The sequence below is a fragment of the Chiloscyllium plagiosum genome, chromosome 24, assembly GCF_004010195.1.
Source record: "Chiloscyllium plagiosum isolate BGI_BamShark_2017 chromosome 24, ASM401019v2, whole genome shotgun sequence".
NCBI classification, from domain to species: domain Eukaryota; kingdom Metazoa; phylum Chordata; class Chondrichthyes; order Orectolobiformes; family Hemiscylliidae; genus Chiloscyllium; species Chiloscyllium plagiosum.
The window spans coordinates 20,768,646-20,776,247 of record NC_057733.1 but is presented as its reverse complement, the minus strand read 5'-3'; the positions used below and the strand labels follow the sequence as shown (position 1 = coordinate 20,776,247).

At 43.3% G+C, this 7,602-nt stretch overlaps 1 non-coding gene across 1 annotated transcript; it reads left to right on the top strand.

The window, feature by feature from the left end:
• The first annotated feature begins 4,801 nt into the window (after positions 1–4,801).
• Positions 4,802–4,872, top strand: trnag-ccc. Its single transcript has one exon. It is a non-coding gene; the product is annotated as a tRNA-Gly (tRNA).
• Positions 4,873–7,602: the final 2,730 nt, after the last annotated feature.

Here is a 7,602-nt window from a genome sequence, read left to right as displayed (position 1 = left end):
AACAGGAAGACAGCTAATGGTCCGCATCCATGAACACCAACTAGCCACGAAACGACATGACCAGCTAGCCTTAGTAGCCACACACTCAGATGACAAGCAACATGAGTTCGACTGGGATAACACTACTATTATAGGACAAGCCAAACAGAGAACAGCCAGGGAATTCCTAGAGGCATGGCACTCATCCACAGATTCTATCAATAAGCACATTGACCTGGACCCAATATATCGGCCACTGCAGCGGACAGCTGGAATTGACAACCGGAAGTGGCAGGTACAAATCACTATAAATGCTGGAGGAAACATCACAGAAGAACTTCACAGGAGACTCCCAAGCACTGAAGATGTCACCTAGACAGGGGATGAAACGTCTGCAACACAAATTCCCAGCTCGGCAAACAGAACCACAACAACATTATTGTCCTCTCTCTGGCAACACAGAGGTGCAGGCTATCTGATTGGCCAGCAACTCTCAAAGGAAGGATCTCTTCCTCAGACTGAGGGGTGTAAACGTCTTGCCCTTAGCCAGTCCTGCCCCAGCAAATGCTAAATGGCTGTAAGACAGTCTGAATTGGCAGGAATGTGCACCCTGGAGGGCTGCTAACCCTACCATCCTGCCCAATGTTTCAGGCCAATTGCCTTACTGTAGAATTTCCAATATTTGTTTATATTTCTGACAGGAAGTCAGAAAGGTCACCCCTGTTGCCCTGTTCCTGAAGAAGGGCTCATGCCCGAAACGTCGATTCTCCTGCTCCTTGGATGCTGCCTGACCTGCTGCGCTTTTCCAGCAACACATTTTCAGTGCTTATATTTCTGACACCCAGCAATCATTTGATAAAAGCCAAATACAATGGAGCCTGGAGAATGGAAATTAAATGGAGAAAGTGCTGGAGAAACTCAGCAGGCCTGGAAGTGCCTGTGGAAGAGAAACAGAGGTTAACTGGTTACCCAGCTACAGGATTGACTTTGGGTTACACTGGAAGCCTGCAGGAAATGGACCTCATTGAGGGGCATGTTGGCAGCTGCAGAGTGACATGGGGATGTCACTAGCTCCATGGAGGTGCTTCACTATGGCAGCTTGGGGGCAGGGTCATTTGAGTAAGAAGGTGCAATTCCAAAAGGAAAGGCAAGAAGGAAAGGTCACCCCTGTTGCCCTATTGGGCCACCCAGAGAGGTCTGTCTGCTTTGCCCAGCAAGATTTTAATTTAAATTATACCCCTCCTGGGGCACTTCCATATTAAAATGCTCTGGTGAATTCTGACCCACTTCTCCCACTTGGGTTGCTGAAGCTCAAGACCTCTGAGAATTCCTGATTTGACCAGCAGCATTAATGTTCTGCCTCCCATCATTAACTGGCATTGAACCAGCAGGCCACAACTGGTGAAATAGCTATACCAGTCTCACTGCTGGCATATGTAGCTCAGGATCCCCATTTTGGCCCAATATTAAGGGTCCCAGGCCTGTGGTAAAACCTTGCTGAACATCAGGTGCATACAGGTGGGATTAGTTCAGTTTTAGATTATGCTCAGCATAGACTGGTTGGAATGAAGGGTCTGCTTCTGTGCTCATTACTCTATGTGTCTAAAGTCGAAGAGTTTGGTGCTAGAAAAGCACAGCAGGTAAGGAGACATCCGAGGAGCAGGAAAATCAACGTTTTGGGCATAAGCCCTTCATCAGGAATGAGACTTATGTCCGAAACGTCAATTCTCCTGCTCCTTGGATGCTGCCTGACCTGCTGCGCTTTTCCAGCACCACACTCTCAACTCTGATCTCCATCATTTGCAGTCCCTACTTTCTCCTCTGTGTGTCTAAAGCCCAGGGACAAGTTTTTCAAATTCCCGCCCTTTTGCTGATGAAGCTCGTCTGAAGAGCAGAAATTGAAATCACAGCTTTGCCAGTGAGGTGTTGATAAGAATGTAAGGAATCCCTGACAATGAGAAAGCAAGGATTACTAAGGATTATCAATGCAGCATAAAGCTCACATGTTTTCCTGAGCCTGAGAACTCATTGTGGTTTTAAACCAGGGGACTCAAATCAAGGCAGTTCACAGTATTAAAGAAGAAATATCTCGCTGATAACTTCACAGTAGCTCATCCAATGTGACAGGCTGCAGTTGCCTTGGGCTGTGTTGAGTTGATTCAGGTCAGATTCCTTTCACTTAATATTAAAAACACATGTATACACTATATATGTACACATTGTATATGCACATGTTAAATGTGTTAACGGCAAACCCTCTGGGTGAAGACAAGTATTAGCATACAGACTAGTCAAGTGCTGATGGTATGAGGTGACGCCAACCCTGCTGCGATTGAAATGTCTTAGACCCACAGACCTACCATTGATACTAGTTGGAAACAACAATCAACAAAGACAATTGAATGTCAAATGCATAGTCAAAACATTTGAATACAAGTCTTTCAAGTTAAAATGAGGTTCCATCCATCCTCTCTGGTGGCATAAAAAGCTTCCATAGCTTTATTTCAAAGAGCAGAAGAGGTGAACAATATGTATCCCTTAATGAATGTCACAATAGTTATTGCCACCTTACTGTCAGTGGAGGATTGAAAATTAGCTGCCATTTTTCTTACCTTAACAACAAAGACTACACTTGAAAAATATTTCATTGGCTATAAAGCACCTTTGGATCATCCTGAGGTAAAGAAAGGAACTATATAAAAGCAGGGCTTTCTTCCTTGTCGAATGCACCAGTGCGGTGTCCAATGAATATTACATTTGAGGATGGGGTTGATGGAAACAGCTAGGTCACAAAATTATATCATAATTACAAGGTGAAAACACGCTGATCAGTTCAACAGGTCCCTCTTGGAGTTCTCCTTGGAAAAGAGCATATTAAGAAGAGACTTGAGAGTGATGTTCAAAATTATGAGGGACAAACAGAGTAATCAGAGAGAAACTATTTCTATTGATGACAGGATCAAAATTCAAATGACACTATTTTAAGGTGATGGACGAAAAACAATGGAAACATGATAAACAACCTTTTAGTGGTTAGGATCTGGAATGCAGTACCTGAGATTGTGGTAAAAACTTATCAAAAGACACTCTAATCAGAAAAAAAATACAAAACTCAGGAATAAAGGTGGGGTTTTGGTGTTGGGAACCAAGTGAGTTGCCTAAGGGGCTGGCACAGACACAATGAGCTGTGCACTCTATCTGTGCTTTCTGCACTATAATTCCAAGGAGCATCATATTCCCTGCTCAACTGCCCCTATTGGTCAGTCCTCTGCCAGACAAAAATGGCCACAGGTTTTCAGCTGGGAGCAGAGAGCTTTAAGGTGACATTTCTGTCCTCATCTGAGGAGGAGGTCTTGTCTTAGAGAGCTACTGGCCAATCCGATTGACCTCTGCTACGTGACTCTGGGATGGTTAGGTTTGACTGGTTATCATTATATGACTACAGGCCACCCGTGAACACCAGGAGGTTACAGAGCTGGACTTGAAGGTGAGTCCAGATCAATGGAGGGGCCTAGCTGGCAGACCCTGGAGGAAGCGAGGGTAAGTGACTCTGATGGGCAGCAGAGAATCAGAAAGGCCATCCCATAAGTCCAAGGGGCCATAAAGTACAGAAACAATAGGAGGCCATTCAGCCCATCGACTCTGCTCCAACAGTCAATGATATTATGGCTGAGCTGATAATCCTTAACTCCACTTTCCCACCTTTTCCTATAACCCTTGATTCTCTTACTGATTATAAATTATCTCAGCCTTGAATATACTTAACAGCTCAGTCTCAACAGCCTTTTGTGGTAAACATTTCACGGATTCACAACTCTATGAGAAAGAAGACATTCCTCCTTATCTCTTGATTCTAAGGTTATGCCCTCTGGTCCTGGAGTCTCCCACAAGGGGAAACAATCTTTCCACATCTAGCTTGAGAACTCCTCTAAGAATCTTGTACATTTCAGTAACTTCCCCTATTTCTTGACCAATGCCATAGTTCGTGTCTAAAACTCCTGGATTACCCATTCCACTGTTGCAAGTAAATACGGCGGGGGTGGGATGATGCACATTAATTGGCCACTTCTCAGGGTTCAATAAGGCGGATTCTATGCAAGGTACCTCCTGGAGTCTTCCTGTCCCCTGCTCAGTAAATTGTGGGACAAGTTGTTGGGAGGTGAGGGTGGTAAAGCTGCTGCTGTCAGCACAGCATGGTTATCCTGTGTCGAATTAAACACACGTCACCCATAATAAAATATTGGAAAAACCTAATTTTTGTCACCCACCCTAAAGTATAAAGTTAAAAATCACACAACACCAGGTTATAGTCCAACAGGTTTAATTGGAACCTGTTGGACTATAACCTGGTGTTGTGTGATTTTTAACTTTATACATCCCAGTCTAACACCGGCATCTCCGAATCATGACCCTAAAGCAGAGCGAACATCTTTCATGCGCATTTCCAGAACTTTCTGTTTTTTGTTACAGATTTCCAGCATTCTCAAGGCCCTGGTCCCTCTCTTGAGGACCTAAATTAAGTCACAAATGATAGCTCTGGCTGAATTGAGAATGGCCGTGCCCATTCTTAATGCCCTGGGAATGAAAAAAAGAAAGAATTGGTGTAAATCAGAAACAAAACAGAAAGCTCCGCATGATTGGCAGCCTCTCTGGGGAGAGGAATCAAGAGTTAACGTTCCGTTTGGAGCGACCCTTCATCAGAACTGAGGAGGTGGAGCCAGCTGCAGGAAAACGAATGGTTTGATAAAAGAACCTTTGAACAGCAATGACGCTCCCTGATTATGTGCAGTTATAAAGTCTAGTGTAAGTGCTGTAAAACAGAGCGCCGCTAGTGTAGTGGTATCATGCAAGATTCCCATTCTTGCGACCCGGGTTCGATTCCCGGGCGGCGCACTTGATTTTTGTGAACAAGTGTTTGTCCCTAGAGTGCATGCTTGGTAACGCCCTTCTTTTTTAATCTTTTATTTTATATATTTTAAAAAAAGATCTCCCATGCATTGCAGATTTTTTTGTTTAATTTTTGTAAAGCAGACCTCCCCCATTCGCAGCAGAGAAGAGGAGGGAGCTTGAAGATTGCAGCGACTTGACTCTGGGATTGGTGCCAGTTCGCGGCCCGCAGGAGCCCGGGCAGTGCAGGGGCGAGCAGCTCCCGGGGCCGCGGTATCGGCAGAATCGATCGCCCTCAGCAGGTCACTAGGCAAACTCCACTCAGCTTGGGTTGTGGGGAAACAACGCTGCAATCCCCAGAGCAATTCCGTGTTTTGTTTCTATGCTGCACGTGAACAATAGCAGATGGTTTCACAACTTTCATTTGTAGCTTCGGGTTTTATCTACAAAGGAGCCGCAAGGGTTCCACTCCGGCTGGTGACTGTTTCCGAAGATATGTATGAAGAGGGTACAAGAGGCTTTGTAACATAGATAGGTGAAAGGAAATGCACAGAGACAATAAATGAACGACGACTGGGGTCCAAGCAACCGGTTCAAAGGAGTGATTTGGAGGTGCCGGTGTCGGACTGGGGTGGACAAAGTTAAAAATCACACAGCACCAGGTTATAGTCCAACAGGTTTATTGGAAGCATTAGCTTGAGATACATGGTCAGGACTGGGGTGCAGACTCAGGCTGGGGGTTTGAGATCCATAATGAGCTTTGCCAGTGAATTGAATGCACAAACTTGTAACCGTGCTTAATTTCCTTCCTCTATCTGGAGTTATATTGTTTTCATTGACCCCGTGAAGTGATTTTACTGAGACATTGACATTTGTGGACAAGGCCCAGTTGACCAGGTTCCTCGGCTCGTAAAATGTTTATGAAATGGATTTATCAAACAGATAACTGGAGAAAATTTTTGTTCATGTCGCTGCTAAAATAAGTTGAAAATGACAAAATTAACACTGGTTTCTTTTAAACACAAAAATGTCTGTTACAGCTTTGTACCAAACCCTGGGACTATCAATGTCTGAATACTCCTTAAACAGAGTAAAATGGTTATAACTAATTATACTTTAAAATTCAGACTCGATTACTTTTTCTCACCTCTGTGGTTTGGGTTACGTAAGGAGAAATATTTTCTCACAGCAGGTTGTTTTGGATCTATCATCCTCAAGAGGCAGTGAAAGCAGAATTTTTGAACATTTGTTAAGGCAAAGATGGACAGCTTCTTGACAAGTAAGTGAAACCTTGTTGAGAGTAGATGCGAACGTGAAGTAATCAGACCAGCCTTTATAATCATGATTTTATTGAACGGATTTGAGGAGCAGAATGGCCTATTCTTGCTCCTGATTAGCGTGTTTGTATAAAAACTTAATCCCAGAGTCCAGTGTTAAAAGATTTTACCTGAGCAAAAAATTCTAAGGAGCCCCAAATTCTACACTGTAACTGGAATTATATTTATTAGATGTGTTTTCAAAACAAAAGCAGATTATAAAAAGATTATTATGCTGCTAGAAACATAGAATGTAGGAGCAGGAGTAGACCCTGAGCCTGTGATGAAGCTCTGGTATGAAAAAACATATTTTGAGCCTATTCTACAAGATTACGGCTAATCTTGCACCTGAATTCTCACTTGCCAAGCTATCTCCATAAGCCTTAGTATCCCATAGCAATATACACAGGGATCATTGCTGGTGCCTCAAATGTTTATCATTATTCAAATGGCTTGACAGATAGGACCTAAGGAATGGTTGCTAAGTTTGCAATTAATACACAGATAGGTAGGAAAGTAAGTTGCAAAGAGGATGTAAGGAAGCTACACAGGAATACTCTGTATAGATAAGTGAGTGTACAAAGATCTGACAAAAAAACATAATGCGTGAGAATGCAAAACTGTCCATTTTGGCTGGAAGAAAAACACATTTTATCTCAATTGTGAGAAACTGCAAGGCTTTGAGATTCAGAGGGGTTTGAATATTCTTGTGTGTAGAGTCATAAAGAGTCATAGCTTTATTACAGAATGGAGAAAGCCCTTTGGTCCATCATGTGCATACTGGTCACCAAGCATTTATCTAATCTAATTTTCCAGCACCTGTCCCGTAGCCTTGAATGCTATTGCATTTCAAGTGTTAATCTAAATACTTTTAAAATGTTGTGATGGTTCCTGTCTCGACCAACCTGTTCGGCGGTGATGTCCAAATATCCTCTGGGTGAAAACAAAATCATCAAATCCCCTCTAAACATCTTGCTCCTGACCTTATACTATGCTCCCGGATATTGACCCGTCTATTAAGAGAAAATGTTTCTCTCTAATAACTTTATGTATTTATGTCCCTCATAACTTTGTACACCTCAATCAGATGCCCTGCAGCATTCTCTGTTCTAGAGAAAATAACCCTAGCAGCTCTATTAGGAGAAAGTGAGGACTGGAAGCTGATGCTGGAGATCAGAGTCAAGACTGGTGCTGGAAAAGCACAGCAGGTCAGACAGCATCTGAGGAGCAGGAGAATCAATGTTTCGAACATAAGTCCTTCATCAGGTTTGGAGGACTAATGTCCTAAACATCGATTCTCCTGCTCCTTGGATGTAGCCTGACCTGCTGTGCTTTTCCAGCACCACACTCTTGACTCTAGCAGATCTATTCTCCAGCTCCAGCCTAGGAAACACTCTGGTGAATCTTTTCTACATTCTTT